The 18846-nt window shown below is 42.5% G+C and overlaps 1 protein-coding gene across 7 annotated transcripts in view; it reads left to right on the plus strand.

Annotated features, from left to right (window-relative positions):
• Nucleotides 1-18846, plus strand: part of NXPH1 (neurexophilin 1) — a 465780-nt gene that overhangs the window by 99023 nt on the left and 347911 nt on the right. For 2 of the 7 annotated variants that reach the window (XM_043872632.1, XM_043872633.1), the window contains exon 2: nucleotides 17930-18185. The exons of 3 other annotated variants lie outside the window; for them this stretch is intronic. The gene's annotated coding sequence lies outside the window, so the exon portion shown is untranslated. Of the gene's footprint in view, nucleotides 1-17315; nucleotides 17397-17929; nucleotides 18186-18373; nucleotides 18429-18846 lie in introns of those variants that run through there. 2 more of the 7 variants (XM_043872634.1, XM_043872636.1) reach the window with 2 other exon arrangements.

Consider the following 18846-nt stretch of genomic DNA (forward strand, 5'->3'; position numbering starts at 1 on the left):
AATAATTTTACCCACTCCTATGTACCTAGTTGTGTGACACTCTTTCACAAACTGTTTATTTTTGATAACCCCAAAAGCTGATATTGTTACCTCGATGAGAAACTGATACCTTGGTTAAGGACATTAATTCAATTACAGGTGAGTTTATTGAGGAACTGCTTTGTACCAGACTTCTTCAAAGTTGTAGGGATAAAACAGTAAATAAATCAGATGAAGTCCCTGAATAATGGAGGTTATTATTCTAGAGCAGGGGTGGCAAATTATCAGCCATGGGCCAAATCTAGGACTTGCCACGTGTTTTTGTAAATATAGTTTTACTGGAACACGATATTGCCAATGGCTCCTTTCCTGTATAATAGCAGAGTGGAGAAGCTGTGACAGAAATGCACATGGCCCACAAAGCCAAAAATATTCACTCTCTGGCCTTGTAAGTAAAAGTTGGCTCACCCACGTTCTAGGAAGATTGAGTGTGAGGGGTGGTGATCAGGCATCGACGGAAATAGAAAAATAAAGAGTCATATGTCAGATGCTGACGAATACGGTGGGGAAGAATGAAACAGCAAGGGAGACAGATGGTGAGAGCGGCGCCAGCGCGGTGTGCAGCTGTGTGTGATGGACTTGGGATGAGAGAGGCGCTCTAGGAAAGGGTAACCTGAGAGCCAAGACCCGAGGCACCGCAGGAGGAAGCAGAGAGGGCAGCGGGGAGAAAGACATTCCGGCCAGAGGGAACTGAGGCAAGAGAGCGGCCCTCGGCTTGAGTAGCAGCGGCCGGAGACAGGAGCTGAGGCAGGAGGAGAGTGGGGGATAGAGCCCAGGGAGGCGGGACAGCGCCGAGCGCACTGGGCACGCTTCACTTCTCCTCTGCGAACGTGAAAGTCAGGAGAAGCCTGGAGCCGAGGAGCCAGGTGTGGGGACCACAATGTAAAGGATGGTCCTGGCTGCTGAGCTGAGGACAGTCTGAGGAAGGCAGTGGGCGGCGGCTCGGACACCGGCAGGGGGTCGCCCAGAGCTGGGGGCAGCGCGGGACTGAGGCCCCGGTCCGCCTTACCGCAGAGCGCAGGCCCCGTCAAACGTGGATGCTAACCTCGGAGCCCGATGCTCTGGTCCTGGGTCGGGCCAGACAGCACTTACCCGCCAGAGATCTGACTTCGTCGTGGATTCTTTGCGTCTGGTCAGCAGAACTGGGTGACTGGTAGATGAATCCACAGTACAAGATGATTGAAGGGTTAGATAAAAACTGTGGGCTTGGGAGATCTTTTGAGTCAGAGCAAGGACACTCATGAGCATTTAGTTAAAGCTTTGAAGCACACTTTCTAGGGTGTTCACCTAAAAATGGTCACATTTTTACTACCTCTGCCTCTAGCATTTAATATTAAGGACGGATTGCTTTCCTATCTAAACCAGAGCACTGGCTATAAAGTGAGAATTTGAGGTTCAGCAAGAAGGGGTGATGTCACTTTACTGAGTGAGTGGAAAGATATGTAAGCACACATGACCCTTATGGCATCTTTTAAGTCACATGGAGCAAGTCACCTGTAGAAAAGGACTGTGTTAGCCTGGATGTATCTCCTATTGTCCTGACATAAAATGATATATTTACCTATCATTTTTCAAAACATAAATGTATTAATTTTGTAAAATATTATAAATTTTCTTGGGTACAAAACAAATGTGCCTTTTGAAATATTTTTTTTTAAGTTGCATTCAAAGTGATGTTACATCTTTCCTTGAACATCAAATGCCTTTGTTATATTTCTGTTCCCACTTACATTTTGTAAGTGAAGAAGCTGAAGTAGTTTTACAGGGAACCTAGATTCTTCTGCATTCATTGACTTGACTGAAAATGGGGGAAACATGGTCATTCAGGCTGAAATGATGAGCTTTCTCCTTTGTTACCTGACCAGAGTTTCACAGAAATGTTGGCTTTTCCATGTGTTGACTAAGCTAGTTTAATAGCCTGGCATGCATCTGGATTTGAAAGATCCAGACTGCAATTCTATTTCCTAAGACAATAGGAAATAGGCTTTTTATCTGACTCAGTCCTAGCTCTTCTTATCTAGAAGCAAAGACATTTTTCCTGGTTGTTGGATTACTTCGATAAAGAGATTTGAGAAAGAGAAAACCAGAACAAGAATAATGGGATATTTTCTCAAGGCACATGTAAACACCATCTCATTTTCATGTAATTTCAAGTAGATTAAGGGTTTTCCCCCCCCGCCTCTTAGTTGGAGTTATTCTGTGATATACTTAACATATTTGACACTTGGAATGGATCTATTTTTAAACATCACCTTTTAAAAACATAAGGCAAAAATATTTTAAGTAATAGTCATGACATAAAATTGGAGATCCATATCTTTAATCCATAAGGGTAGTGCCTCAAACATTACATCCAAGTGGTCTTGTGTCCAGCTATTGGTTTAAGATGATTCCTGGTTGCTTGATGCTGATCATAATACCATACAATTCTGCCTCAAGGACGTTGCCACACCTGTGAATCTTTCACACACACAAGGTAGTTTTTTGAGCAATAACAAGAATAGATCTGGGACTTTGTTACACTTATAGAATAGGTCATATGAATAGTTTTGTATTTGCTTGCTACTGACTATTTAACAAATGCCTATTTGTGTGGCATAATTTGATCTGAGAAATGGCTATAGTATAATTTGGTAGCAAGATTGTGGGAGAGTAGTTGTCACCCACCATAACCTTCTTCTGTGACCACAATTTCTAATAACAAGAACCTGAGAGCGTTCTCAACAAATTTTGTTATTTCATGAAAATTGTGTATTCAATGGTTATCATTTCTTTCTCCCATATTTCCTTGACTGTTTCTGTAAACACAGCACTTAGATGTGTAGATCTTCCACTTTGAAATGCTAAAATGAATCAAGTGTTAAGTCACTCACCACTTGTCAAAAACAGGGTCAATCTTATAATTGCCTTGGTTTGCTAGGAAACAATGGTGATTAGGATAGGCGTTTATCTATTGAAATGAACCCCAAAGGAGTGAAGGACTTTGAATTCAACAAAAATGACAAGAGTCCTTCAGCAATTTAAAAGCCCTAATGACAAGAATGACAATACCTTGATTATAAGATTGCAAAATCAAGCTATGAAGTCTTCCTGTTTCCTTTTATTTGGGGTGTGAATTCCTTTGTAAGAAATTGGTTTGGTAAGGATACAGCAATATGTGGAAAACACTAGGTGGCGCTAGAGGACCATAATAATTGACCGCAATTAGCGCCCTTTACAAATCACACCAATGTCAGAATCAAGAGGAGTGTGAAATTTTACAAGAAAGATGATGCAAATGGTCAGATTTCTTTTTCTCCTGACTATGGCTTAGCTCACTAAAAACCCAAGTGCACTTTTGTCATGAGTGAAGTAGAGTTTATGAAGTGCTTACTGGGCATTAACTTTTCAAAACCTACATTGTAGAAACAATTTCCTTTGTTTGCATGCTTCCATTTTCAAATTTTGTTGCTCCTCAACATCATGGTCTTAGTTTGGCTACCAGTCACCAACTCACTGTAAACCATTCACATGAAAATATCACTTGATTGTCACCTTTCTGATGACTGACAGCTTCCTTTCCTTATTTTGTGCAGGGTTTTTTTTTTTTTTTTTTAATTTAAAGGGTCACTGTAAATCTTGGAGCGCAGCAGAGCATATGATGAAAGGTGAAGGCTGTTCCTTCATCCTCCATTTGCCCATGTTGTAAAAAAAAAAAAAGAATGAAAAACGTCTTCTGCATAAGCTTATCTCCTTCATGTTTCATCTTGACTCTTCAACAGGAAAATCTATTTCATAATCATTTCATTGAGAGTTATTATGTCTATTTTCATTGAAAGGTATCCACTTTCTGGAAGTCAGTTAAGATTTGGCAAAAGAAAAAAAATAGTATACAGAGTTAATCATCATTACATTTCTCTTCTTCTTTTGAAAATGATAAAACATATACCTAGTTTTCCAGTCAGTTTATTTATCAAATTCTTCTGCAACATTTTGAAAAATTGTGTCTTATTAATGAATTGTGAAACCTAAGATACAGGTAGAAATAGTCAACATGAGATTTAAAATATAAATGTACCTAGTAAAAAGATGAAATAAAATCTTAGTATCTTAGTCAAATAGAATATCAGTTTCACAAAATCAACATATATCTAATATACTTCATCTTATTTTGAATTGTAGAAGCTAAAATCCAATATCTCTACATTTCAGATTCAGTTTACCACAATATAACATGAGAAAAATAGTTACTAATACACAGTTAAATTTAAGTTAAATTGTTCCAATGTTATATTTCTTTATCAAAAATAATTTTAAAATTAAAAATTCAGTCTTGGATTTTATTAAAAGTTAACAGTGGTTAAGAAACATTGTATGATATCCTTTATATGTGGTCTAAAAAGAAATGAGCTTGTGTGCAAACCAGAAACAGATGCACAGACTTTTGAGAATGAGCTTGTGGTTTCTGGCGGGGAGGAAGTAGGGGAAAGGGACAGTTAGGGAGCTTGCAATGGACATGTACAGAGCGCTGTGTTTAAAATGGACAACCAGCAAGGACATGTTGTACCACACATGGAACTCTGCTCTTTGTTATGTGGCAACCTGGATGAGAGGGGAGTCTGGGGGCTAGTGGACACATGTGTGTTTATGGCTGAAACTCACAGGGTTGGTTGTTAATCGGCGATACCCCAATGCAAAATAAAGAGTTTAAAAAAAATTAGCACTCCTTAGAAGATCTCAGTGTAACTTCAAGTTTTGGGACAGATGATGATTTTAGGATATAAACTCCAGAGCGAGGGCCCCCTGGGTAGACACTCGGGATGCTGAGTGAACTCCTTAACTGCCTTAGCAAGTTGATCCATCTCATTAGAGATTATATTTCCATCATAGCATCATATGTTGCCATTAACTTTCCCTTCTTATTTTTTTTTCCTTAGAGCCCATGACCAAAGGTAAAGTGAATAAGATTATCAGACTTTTGTTGCTAACCTTGAAGGTTCAATAATATTGGGATAGTTGTTAGTAATTATTCACTCAGATCTCTAATGGAGCCCCGGTGACCTTACAGGGTTAAGAAAGCTTTCAAAATTCCTAAGAGTTCCCATACTTGGGAAGTAAACAGAACATTTAAAAAATATATTTGAGGTACACAGTTCATATTAGGCCCAGAGAGCACTTGCCTAATAAACTAGTCTTTGATTGTTTTCTTAAGATTAGAAATCTGAGAGGAAGGTCTTGTGGCAAAAAGAAGTCTACTCCAAAGAGGAAATGTATTCCCAGAGAACATTTTAATCCTGTTTCAGAAACTCAGACTTGTAAATCATTACTGTTTGAGTCAATGGTAGTTTGATAAGCTTTCAAGATGGAAAAGATCAAAAGCAGGAAGTTGTTAAAGAACTGTTTTGTTGATATTTTGTTAAATTAAATGGTCAAACCAACTGTAAGACTAGTGGTTCATATGTTATTAAAGAAGAAAAAATAGAATTAAAGAATTATAATTTCATTGAAAAACATTCAGTAAAACATCTTCAATTCTAAATGAAAAGCCTTGGAAAACAACTTTGAATTACGTTTCAGGTGGCTTTATATTTTTATTCAGGAATCTACATGGTGGAAAGAGGGAAGGACTGGATTCTAAAGTCAGAGATTCATTCCATGTCTTGGAATATCCTTGGGGAGGTCAGCCTCTTTAAGATTACTGCATCATAGTCTTATAAAATATTTATTACTCACATCCTATGGGTCTTGAAAGCTTAAAGAAGATAAGATATGATGTATAAAGTAACTGTGCAGTGTAAAGTCCTTTTCATCCATCCTTCCATCCATTGTTTACCTACTCATTCTACCATATATTAATCCTTCATAAAGTGTCCTCTTGTGTGGCTCTATTTTGTTTCTCATTGATCCTGAAAGTGCCATTTAATCAACAGAATAAACAATGCTAAACTTGGTCTTAAGATATTTTTTCAAGTGGAAGGATATAAAAATAGAATTTTTGAATCCAGTAGTTCAAGACACATCATGATACTGAGGTACAGATGATAAGCCTAAAATCTTGTGTAACTATATATCAAAGCAAAGCATACCATAAGATGAGATTAGGGTTCTTTCTTGTTTTTTTTCAGAGGAGAAAAGCCCTTGGGCTGGAACAGGAATTTCCAGACAAGGGTAGTATTATAGCTAAACTGGTCTGTAAAAATAATTCCTCTTTTTAGGATATGGTCAATAAACTGAAATAGAGTGAAACAGAGGAAATTATAAGAAAATGCTAAAAGATACATTTTGGGTAGAAACATTTCATGAAGGTCCAGAAAGGACAAAATGAAGAGTAGAAATTGGACCTATAGTCTTCTTAAATTTATTATCAGGAAGAAGAGCTAGAAAAGAAGGCAGAGAATGCCATTAGGGAGATATTTATTTAGTTCATCATGTATTTTCTAATACTCACTGTAGGCACAGAATTGTGCAAAGTTCTGAGGTGGGGGGTGGGGGTGTTGTGGTTGTAAAAGGAGATATTGATTCTCTCCGCTAAGAGCTTCCAAATTAGAGAGAAAGAAGACATAAACATAGTGAGTAGTTAAGTATCACTGAGGGTGAGACCTGATAAATATGCCAAAATGAGCAGGCTGGTAGTTGCTAGAACAGACTCAGGGAGAAGGAAATTCAGAGGGATGAGAGTATCCTGCAAGAGTGGGCCGTGCTCACGATGTACACTTCTTCGCTTTACATTTCTTTGTTGAATCTCCTCCTTCACCCACCCACTGAAAGTGCTCTCGTCAAGGTCACCAAAGATTTCCATATTTCTAAATTCAGTGGCCATTTATAATCTTACTGATGTAACAAAGCATTTGATTGAGTTGCCTGTTTCTCTTTCTGGGCTTCCTCCTACATCACTGAGTACTCCCTCAATCTCCTTCCCTGGAGCCCTCCCCACCCCAATCCTGACCTCTCAACAACAAATGCTCAAGGGCTCTTTTCTTCCTCATCTACACAGATTCCCTTGATGATCTCATGTCTTTAAGTACCTTTTATATGCTGGTAACATCTAAATAATATCTAAATTTATATTTTCAGCCCAAGTCATTTCCCCTGAATTCTGAATTCTTAATACTCAATATATCCACATGGATGTCCAATATACATCTTAAACAACATGTTACCATGTCTCAAATTCAGCTGTCAATTTTTCTTCTCCTTCTTCCTTGCTTTGTTCTCTCACTGTCTTCTTCATATTAATCAGGAGACTCAAGGTAAAAACCTTCCCTAACCGTTCTTCCCCATTCTGCTCTTCCTCCTATTAAAGGTGTTTCTGACATGGTATTTTTAAAAGGTGAGTCAGACTGTGCTCAGTGTAAGAGCCTCCTCTAAGGACTTATGAAGTCAGATTCCTCCAGCGCCCTTGAGATGCTGCTCAAGTCTGTCACCTCTGACCTCATCTCTTTGTCATCTCTTCCTGGCTCACTCTTCCCCAGACACACTGGCATTCTTGCTGTTCCTTTAATATATGAGGTTGTACTTCTTTCTCAGCTTTTTCACTTGCCTTTCCTTATGCCCAGGAAGCTCTTGCTACAAATGTCTTCATGGCTTACTCCTTCACCGCCTTCAATCTTTACTCAATTGTCATTGTTTCATGAGGCTTTGACAGTCCTTAATTGCTCCCACAAGAGGTTCAGTTGTCATCCTGTGTGATAGGATTTTTAAATTCCAATCTATTACCTTGTAGAGTAAGGTTTCTCAAAGTGTATTCTTTTGACAGTGTTCATCAGGATTTCCTGGATGCTGTTAAAATGAATTGTTTTCAGGGTCAAAGCCCAGACCAATAAATTGTAATTGAAAGTGAGGCCTGTAAAGCAGATTTTAATAACCTTTCCCAGGTGAACATTAAACAAACTAAGGTTTGGAAACTACTGTCTTAGGGTACCCAGGACAGTCCCTAGCTCTAGGATTGCTGGAGGATCGAACAAAGGAGAGGAGGCGGACTGAAGAGTCTTTAGTACCTTTAGTACCAGTCTCAACCAGAGAAGCTTTGAGTTTTTGTTTTACTTACTATGTGTCTAAGTGAGGATTCTCTTGGAAAAAAAAAAGGATTATTGGGAAAAAAGGAAATGGATACATAAAATAGCCCTCTATAGATACAGGAAAGTAAAAGAAGCTTCATTTATTTTGGCGTGCAATGGAATAACAGAGCAAATGTGTTATTTACGAAATAATCTGGAGGTGGTACAATAAATCTAATCTATGCATCAGGCAAATATCTATTAAGCATCTATTAGGTGTTTGGCACCATATTATGTGCTAGAAGTGCAGAGGTGAATAAGACATAGTTCCTACTGTTAGGGTTTTCACAGTAGTGAGATTAATGGGAGTTGGAAAAGACTATATAGCCAGGGAAAATATTTTATACAGTAGCTGTCTGGATATGACATGATGAAGACCTGATCTAGAGTAGTCATAAGGAGGTGGATGAAAGAGATATTCCAAAGGAAGATATGATGGGATAATGTCACTAATCTATGAGATATATGAAACAATGAGAGCAGAAACAATAAGAGCTAATTCTGAGGTTTAAAGGCTGTGTGAAAGGCAAATTTTGCTGCTACTAATGAAATTAGAGTAACTGTAAATAGGACTTTGTGTGTGTGTGCTGGGAGGGTGTTGGGAGTATTGGTCAGTTTACTCTTGTATTAATGCATTGAGTGCCAGATAACAGTAGGACATTTGAGTGACAATACCTTCTGGTAGTGGAAGATCTTTGGCTGTAGTTTTGGTTAAAAGGGGAGGAGGGCTTGAAAGAGAAAATTGATAGTTTTTAGAAAGTTAGAGGAACCAGTGTAGGAGACAAAAGGAACAGTCAGAGAGGCTGGAAAGAAACCTGGAAAGGATGGTTTTTTTCATTTGGATATTGTCATTCAAATGCCCTACTGTTGTCTGGCACCCTGTGCAGGAGTAATCTCACCAACACTCCCAGCGCCCCCCCAGCATGCTCACAAAACCTATTCACAGCTACTCTGATTTCATTAGTAGCACCCAAGTTTTCTTTGCACACAGCCTGTAAACCTCATATGAGTTTGTAGAGAACTGATGAAATAAAAATTGAGGAAGGCTATTGAATTCACCTAAATGTAGGCTGCAGGCTACTTTAGAGTCCTATCAATGGAGGGATGAAAATATGATTCGAGTACTTAATGAGACCTCAGAGATCACGAACCAGCAACCACAGGTGTCCATGGTATTGGGAATGTAACTGTGATAAGAAAAAGTGTTAGTGTTTTTTTTTTTTCCTTGACCGTGGGCCACACAGTTCTCCTTTCTACCAAAAAGATTCATTCAGAAGCACAGAATCATGAAGCCTAGAGTCCTATTATTATTAATGGGTCTAAATCCCATTTACCAGATCTAGAGTTGGTGGTAGTTATGATCAAGGTGTTCACATTTCCTTTCTTGAGCTCCCCTCTCTTTATCACCTTCCCTCTTTTATCTGGTGCTGAAGGTGGAGGGGTAAGGCGGGGTCTGAAGGTACTAGAATGTAATACACGATTTCCACTGTACTTATGCAGGATGAAACTAGAATTTAGGGACATCTGGGGACTTTTTGGTACCATGTCCTTCTTGACTCTGGAAATGAGAAGAGTTAATGAACGTGAAGGGTCAGTCATAGAGTAATCCATTTAGGCTAAATTTCTCATTAGCCCCTAATTCTGAGAAGAATATTTGAGGGTGTTCGAGGGTGAGGGAGCTTCTTCTGACCTAAGCCTCCCATCCTGGTTCTGTTCCGTTTACTCATTTCACCAGGCTGAGATTTGCCTGAAACCTTTTCTAATTATGCACTATTTGAGCACTTCATAGATGAAGAGTTGCTACTACAGAGCCTCTGATGTGCTTTCTTGCAAGAAGGACACTAGGCTGTTTTCTAGACACTACTTTCCAAATGTGGCTGAAAGTTCAACTCAGTCCAGTTCAAGGTAAGGCAAGGGGCACAAAAGTGAAGGACAGGGTCCAGGAGAGAAGACTTAAACAGCGTGGTGTAAGTGATTAATAATAAGTGTTGTGCATGGATCTCTGAGAAAGGTGGAGCGGATGAAAGGTAATCTCTGAGCAGAGGTATGTGGAGAGGTTAAGAGTTAAGCCATTAACTAGGTTAAGCCATTCACCTAGAGGTTGAATGGCTTGCTTAGTTGCTTCAGTTGTGTCCGACTCTTTGTGACGCTGTGGACCATAGCCTGCCAGGCTCCTCTGTCCATGGGATTCTCCAGGCAAGAATACTGGAGGGGGTTGCTGTTTCTTCCTCCAGGGGATATTCCCAACCCAAGACTGAACCTGCATCTCTTTATGTCTCCTGCATTGGCAGGCAGGTTCTTTACCACTAGCATCACCTGGGTTGAACTGAGAGGATTCACAGCAAAGGGAAGAAGGTGCAGAGGCCCCAGGTTGAGACTTACAGTTGTGTATCCGGAAGCTCTGAGGATCCTGTAACTAATGAATATATATGGTCAAGCAGGGGCCAGGCAGGAGCTGAAGATAGGTGAGTGGACAAGGGCCAGCTCAAAAGCAGACTTTTGTGCTGAGCTGAGGAGTCTGACTTGGTTCTGTAAGCAGGGGGAAGCTGTGAGGTTTAAATGGATCTGTAATGTGAACACATTTTTGCTGTAGCTTTATAGTTCAGGTGGCATGGAGGAGGGCATCTGTATGGAGGCGGAAGCTCAAAAGAATGAGATCAATTAGAAGGCCACTGCCATAGACCAGGTGACTGACGATGGGAAACAGAGTCAGTATAGAAGCAGAAACGGAGAAGGAGAGACACAAGAGATAATTAGGTGAAAAATTGAGAGGTGCTGGTAATTTTATTTTTGATGTGTAGGAAACAAAAAGATGGTAAAAGATGTTTTGTTCTTAGGTTTTCCAGTAAAGTAGTGGTGTCACCAAAGAGCAGCTTTGGCCATGATAATTCTGTAAAACAAATAATCCCCAAATACTGATGGTTAAGCAACAAACATTTCTTTCTTACTTTTGGATCTTCAAGAGGCTATAAAATCAGCTCTGGTGGCTGTGATCCAGATCACAAATCAGGGTCTGGTCTGCTCATGTGTTTATTCACTTCAGGACCCATCCTTCGGGACTAAAGGGTGCAGCTTCTACCTGGTATCTGCTGCTCTGGCGGCTAGAGGGCCAGGTCGGAACAGGCTGTACCTCCTGGAGGGTCTGATTAGGGTTAAAAGGAATCCTGAGGAAGGATTTCCCAGGAAGTAAGGGAGAAAAGAAAGAAAGAGGAAAAAACAAAAAGCTTGCACATATGGAGAGGTATATTCCTCCATTTCACTGTGAAGTCACTTGGCAAAGGGCATGTATCTTAATTGTATTTAATCGTATTATTAGTAGAGAACTCCAGAATCTATCCCACAACTAACAGGATGCTCATGTAGCATAGTGATATAACGCGTTCGGCTTAGGCATGTAATTCTAAGCATCTCTAGTACATCTAAATGGACATATAGACAATTGAATAGCTGGGTCAAGAAAAATATCAGAGCTGCATTTATGAACCTGTTGGTTATTGAGTGTCAAATAATAAATGAAACTGTGGAAATAGGAAGAATTGTCTAATCAGAATGAAAAGAGGAAAAGAGAGTTACGGATGGAGCCCTGAGATGAACTGCATGCAGAAATCTGAGAAGAAGCTTCCCTGATGGCTTAGTTGGTAAAGAGTCTGCCTGCAATGTGGGAGACCTAGGTTCAATCCCTGGGTGGGGAAGATCCCTTGGGGAAGGAAATGGCCACCCACTCCAGAATTCTTGCCTGGAGAATTCCATGGACAGAGGAGCCTAGTGGTCTGCAGTCCATAGGGTCACAAAGAGTCAGACACAACTGAGTGACTAACACTTTCACTTTCAATGTGAGAAGGAATGGTGAGAGGATTAGTTGAAAAGTTTGGAGAGAGAGTGGTGGTACTGAACAGAGAAGAGACTCACGAGATGGAGGGAATGGGAATGAACGGTCCAAGGATGCTGAGATTTGTTTTAAGTTAACCTCCACAGAGAATTGGTGTGAAGACTGAGATCTTATCTAATCTGAGAGGTTTCCTTTTAAAACTAAATTGCAGATTGATGCTCACAGAATCACTAGGGAAGCAACGGGTAATGTAAATAAAAGCCAGGGTATGGTCCCTGGCACTCAGTAAATGGTAGGTATTATAATCCTGTTGAAACTATGGAGCTTATTGCTGCCAGTTTAATACAGAATTTGATGTTAGACCATTTTGCTTTGAATTTTATCAAAAAGCATTTTATTATTAGACCCAGGAGAAGCAGAAAAATGTAACACGATGTGATTTTTATGGCATCACCTTGAAGTTAATTATGGTGAAATTCTAGTGTAGCTGTTTTCATTAATTTGATGTTAAAAAGGGAAACTGAGAGTTTTTGCATTCCTGAGATATCTCTTATTTAAAAGCTGTCTAATCCAAGGCATTCTTATCATTTTGATCTTAGGGCTGAAGGAACCATTTGTTCCCTGACTGTATGAATCACCTTATTTTTAAGTTCTGTCTTTATATTGCCAAATCAGAAAGAAAGCTGAAAAAACATGTGTTTCAAAATATACATGTACTTTAGATTACGGAGATGAAATATGCACTTTTCAGAACTGCTTCTGATTTTCAGGTAACGACAGGGCTTGCAGTTTTTTTCCTCATAATTTCTTCCATCTCTACGTGGTTCAGAGTCCTACTGTTTTTCCTGGCTGAAAGCATATGCTGTATTTCACTTTATTAACAGAACATTGGTTATCAAGTTCTTTATCTTTATGGATTCAGCTTTAGGGAACTGGCAATTAATAATCTCTGGAGGGCCCACCATGAAGAGTTTCTGTAATTAGATTATAACGCAAAGGTTTGCTTAGTCACAGTATTTTTAAAAATTTTAATTACGATTTTTGGGCGATGACCCCAATCTTCCCATCTTTTACAACCAACTGCCTTTTTAATGCTGATTTTCTTCAGTTTCTCTTATTGTGTTTATTCTCGTTTTAAAGTCTGTGAGTATAATTAAAACCACCCTACCTTTGAGAACCTTGTGTCCTCACCTAGCAGAATAAATGAAATATGGATACAAAGACTGAGCATATAAATTACCTCTAAAAAAGAAAATGCCTTCTACTTAAAGCTTTTTGATTCCCTTTATTATTTTTTTTAAATTCTAGAGCTTGATGGCTATTTTCTCTTTAGTTCAGTGATCTTGTTATTAAAGCATCCTTATAAAGGTAATTTAGCACACATGCCTCATAGTTATTAGCCAAATTCTACTACATTCAAATATCAAATCACTTTGCAAATGATACTTCCTTCCATTAGCAAAATAGCTTGGGGTGTGGAGGAGCCTGGGGATGTTTAATTGTTCTGAGTGACATTCTGGAATTCTGCAAAAGTAGTGGAAATGACTTTGTGTCTTTTAGACAAATATTCATATGTATAATAAAGGTGCCACTCTCAGTATAGAGTCTCATAAATCAATGACATCAAAAACATGTGCAGAACAATTTATATGAAAAAATTGTGTAATTAATTCAATAGAGCTGACCTTTGACCTAGAATAAAGGGTATGAGGATGAGGCAGAGAAGAAATGCCCCCAAAGACCTTAAGTCCACAAACACACTAGACTTAAAATCTTTGAAATGCACTGAACAGAATATATTCTTTTAAATTATTAATATCTTTGAAAATCATAATGCATTATAAAATTGTTATTTGTGAAGTAAAATTTTTAAACCTGAGATGGCTTCACATTTTATCATACAGAAACAGAATAAAGTTATTTTAGAACCGGAAAGCACTTCAGACATCATCTAACCCTACTTCCTCATTATGTAGGGGAGGGTTTTGAGGCCAAGCTTACCAGGTGGTGCGGGGGTAAAGAATCCGCCTACAATGCAGGAGACCCGGGTTCAATTGCTGGGTCCGAAAGATCCCTGAAGAAGGGAATGGCAACCTACTCCAGTATTCTTGCCTGTGGAATTCCAGGGATAGAGGAGCCGGTGGATTACAGCCTATGGGGTCGCAAAGAGTAGAGCATGACTGGCGGCTGACACTTCCACTGTCACTTCTGTGAGGCCAGGGGGATCTTCAGGTGCTTTCCCCAGGTCATGCCACAGGTGAATACCAGGTCAGGGCAGACAGATAATGTACGCTTTTTAAGTCTGTAGCACTATGAGGGGAAAAAATAGGTACACTGGACTTACTATGTACAAAGTGATGTAATTTGGCCTGAAGCTTAAGCAGGACTATAGCTGGGTGATTCATGACAACATATTTACTTGGATTTGGGTAAAAGATAATGGTATTTCATGCATTTTTAAGACAGGTTCATTTTAGAACAGAGTTTTATTGAATTAAAGTTAATCTCTCTCTCTCTCCTCTCCCTAGCTCCAAGATAATTCAGACTTTCAACTCCTGTCTTCCTTCTTCCCCTCAGAAAAAGAGAATCATACAAATGAACCAAAACAAATCAACCAAAACAGCTAATTACAGTTAACAGGATTATCAGTTTATTTCAGATGAATTCTAATTTTAATTTGTTCTGGTTTTAATTATCAGGAAAATTGTTTAATATCACTGTTTCCTTTTTGAGGTCAGCCCATTTTAGTTCTTCAAAAAATATATTCCTTGGAGATAAATATATATTATTGCTTTATAATATTCATTTCAGACTGGATCAGATAGACTTGGGAAAAAGCCAAGGGCAGGGGACTGTGTTTTACTGCGGCTATAATTCATGCTGTTTATATGTATATTAGGTTGCATCACACAAAATTTAGAGAATGATTTCTGAAAGGATTCTCAACATGATTAAAATCTGAAAAAAAAAAAGGGCATGAATACTATATTCCTTAAGGATAATCATAGTTTTGTTCCATCCTTGTAAAGCTGATTGTGGATGAATTCTAAGAGTGCATTTTAGCATAGGATATGACTTTCAACAGAAGAATGTACACAAATCATGTTTTTAGTTCTTTTTAAAGCAAGTGGTAGGAAAGAAGGGTGAACCAGCCATCCTTGTCTCTCCTACCCTCACCCCCACCAATGTTATCTTATTAAAAGTGGGGAGGTTTAACAGAAACAATAATAAGTTTTTCAGTGTTCCTTAGCTTAGCGTCCTTTTCTGGTTGAGTACTATAGGAAATGAAGACTCCTACAAAGAGACAAAAAATGACAAGCCACTGTTGTTTAATATCCCAGGCCAGGAGTCTTATAGGATCCATGAGAGTTGAGTGTCAGGGCAGAAGGTCTCAGATCATTACCATAAAAAGCTCTTTGGCACCCTGTGTCATAGAACAAAGTGTCAGACCAGTTCCCATTACCAGGTGCCTGTGGTGCTTTTCTTAAATAATCAGTCCCATTCAGAAAGAGATTTTAAGGTCCTTGATCGTCAGTCTTTCTATTTCACAAGCAGTAATTTTTTTTAAGGCTAAATGGCCCTGGAGGCAGAATGTTTTTGAAGTAATGTTTAGAAAAAGAACTTATATCCCAAAGCTGACCTGATTCTTTCTTGTTTTTCCCAAAGGTCAGATGCAAGCTCAGTACTGAGGGCCCTGAACTTGAGCTTGTGGACAGAGGCAGGCAGCTATCCACTCCAGCTCCATGTTCCAGCAGGGGAGGGCCTAGGAGCTAATAAACAAGTGGGAGTCAGTTTTAGGAAGGCTGCCGAGTCCCAAAGGGGGAAATCAGACAAAGCCTCCTTTGCCCTACTCTGACCCTATAGCCTCAAATATGGGTGCTTATTTTCCTTCTTTAAACTTTTTAAGAGCATGAAAAACCTAGTAAGTGAAGATAGCCAAGATAACATTGCAACTATGCTATATATAAAGGTGTATCTTTTTCGAAAGTGCATTTTCAGAGTCCCAATTAGAAAATGTGCTTCACCACTTTACTCTGCATATGCCCCAATGAATTCCAAGAGGTCACAGAGGCAGTGTACAACTTCCCAGAGTAGAAGAGCTTGCTCTTTAAAGAGCTATTTTTAGCTTGGAAGGGGGAGTGTAGGCTAGGAAGTGCCTGGCAGGTATCTCCTACAGCAGGGATCTAAACTAGAGGCCTGCTTCCAGGACAAGGTCTCAGTGAGCCTCCTTCTGGGTTGCTCTAGGAGAGGGCAGTTCTGCTGATTGTCACTGCTGTTTTGGGGGGTGAGGGGTTATCAGCTTTTCCCAGGGGAACTCAGCCTGCAGTCCTGGGAGGCCTCTTGTGTAGAGGGTACACTGGGTCTGGGCCCTGACTGACACTAGAGCCCGAGGCATGCAGTAGCCACGCTCCAGGAAATGAGAATCCGAGACGCATTAAAAATCACGATTCCATTTTGATGGTCACTAACTAGGGTTCCTAAGGTAAATTTCAAACCAACACTTATATCGAATTGTTATCCTTCAGAGTGCACCTTTCCAGGCCGGGCACCAGTGATGGGTAGGCTTGGAGAGGTAGCAGGCGAGGTAGGAGGAAGAAAAATGTCCCTAGGCGCATTTGGACTAGCGGACCGAGTCTGGACCCCTTGAGGAGGTGCTGGCGGCCCCACTGGCAAGAGAGGGTCCTAGGATGTCACCGGACATGGTCGAAGCTGATCTGAAGGAGTGCGATGGACAGGGTGAAGGGGAGAAGACGAGGGAATGGCGAGGGTGAGGTAGAGACGCATATACAGAAGAGGAGAGAGTTAGAAATCCTGAGAGAGACCCAGAAAGGGGTAGAAAGACACGGAGGGACAGGCATAGAGTACAAGAAAAACAGAGGAGACAGAAAAAATCGTGAAAGCAGAGACAGCAAGGGCGATATGAGGAAAAACAGTGACAGTGGGAGTCAGGGCAGAGTCGGAGACTGGGAAATACTGGTTGAGGAAGAGGTATCAGCAGCGAGGGAAGTGGCAAACGCTCCAAGCTGCCTCCATCACCCCACCTCCCCTCCCAGACCACCCCCCACCCCTTCCTCTCGCTTGCCCAGCCCGCGACGAGGAGTGGAGCGCAAGGTCGCCCAGTCCTCTCTGCGGCCGCGCGCTGAATGGCTGGCGGTCCGCAGCGCCCGGGTCCCGGGGCTCCCAGCCACAGGTCCGCGGTGCCCCGCTCAGGCGCTCAGGGCGGGCCGGGCAGACCTGCACCCTCCCGCGCCCATCCCCGCCCTCCGCACCGCCCCGCTACGCTTCCCGCCACTCCTCTGGCAGTCGCGGTCCTCCTCAAGCCCCCCCGGGGGAAAGGGGGCACTGCGGCCACCAGAGGCACCTAAGAGCCACTTCTCCCAGCGGGCCCGGCCCGCCGAGAGCGTGGGAGCGGGATCGGTGTGCACGGGGTACTAATTGGCCTCCGAGGAGTCGTTCGCCCACGTGCCGATGTCATTGCCTGAGTCAGGAAGGTAGGCGAGCCGAGCGGCGAACCTGCGGAGAAAGCACCGGGGCACCGGCGCCAAGAACGCCCGCGCGCTCCAGAGCGTCCCCCAGTGGTCGGGCAGGACCGCGGCCAGAGCCCGCGACTCCGCTCCGGAGTGGCTTTTTGGCTTCTCCGCGTCGCGCGGAGAGGTGCAGCCGCGGATGAGCCAGGATCCTACAGGCTCCGACCGCCCCACCCCTTCCTCAGAAACTCCGACTGCTTGCGCCTTCTGTGTGGCTTTTTTTTTCTTCCGAAAGACCAGCGTCTTATCGCTCAAGTTCAAGTCCTGAGGACTTGCCCAGTCTCTTCCCCTGAAGTCACTTCTACCATCCTTCGGCAGCCTCGGGAAGCAGGGCGCCTTAGACTGCTCGTCCCAGAGCCAGCGCGGGCAGTCCCGTCCTCCCTCCGGTGCCTGCCGGAGCCGGGCGCATTCGCTTCTCACCCTTCCTTTCTTCTCCCTCCCTTTCTCCCTTCCTCTCTTTCCTCCTCTACTTCCCCCTCCCTCTCTTGCCTCTTAAGTTTCCTGCACCGTGAATCCAACTGTGCCAAGCCTAGGCTCGCGCGGAACCAATCCTGAGCGCGACCCGGGCACTGGGACGCCGACTCCGCCGAAGGTGAACGAGGCAGCGGGACCGGTCCGCGCCCGAGCGTGGAGATGAAGCGCCAGGGAGGGCATGTCCGGGGCGCCGGAGACGCCAGGCCCGAGTAGCTAGCTCCTCCATGGAGCCTTCCCAGAGCGGTCCCTGCTCGCTGTATTCGCCCCCAGTCCTGTGCGGTACGTACCCTTGGCTCTCACAGTCCAGACATGGGGGAATATCTTGGGTGGGGTGGTGGGGCAGCACGAAGGGGCGGCGAGGGGAGCCACTGGTTGGGAGACGGAGTGCGCCTGGCGGTGACCCTTACCGACCCGGGCAGGCTTCCGCTCTAGAAGTTAGCAACTGGCTGTGCCCCTTGCCTCGAAAAAAGTAGTACGTGTGTGTGCGCGTGTAATCTCTGTGTGTACCCGGCGCTCGAATGGGTAAACTGAGCCTGGCTTTCCTGTATGCAAATTGCGTTCCCTTTTCCCACCCCCACCGCACCAAACGCGCGGAGATACCCAGCACCTAATCCTGGGCAGCTCTACCTACCCCGTCTTCTCCCCACGCCCCCCTCGCTCAGTCTCGCTCGCTCGCTCTCCCTCTCTCTTTCTCTCTCCGTCTCTCTCTGCTGGTGTGGATGTGTGTGAGCACTGCCAGGGCTGGCGAAGAACCAGCCGCCGCCTTTAGTCCGAGCCGCCCGGCCATCAAACACGGGCAGGTCTTGCTGACAGAGAGGCTTGGGCTCTGAACCAGCCTGCACGCGGTCCGTGTGCCCCGTCACCTCCCGGCTCCACCGCCCGGGAGCTCGCACCCGAGGAGCGTAGGGTGCAAGGAACCCCTCCACCTCCAAGCCTCCTG

Source organism: Cervus elaphus, chromosome 18 (genome assembly GCF_910594005.1).
Source record: "Cervus elaphus chromosome 18, mCerEla1.1, whole genome shotgun sequence".
In the NCBI taxonomy this organism is placed as follows: Eukaryota; Metazoa; Chordata; class Mammalia; order Artiodactyla; family Cervidae; genus Cervus; species Cervus elaphus.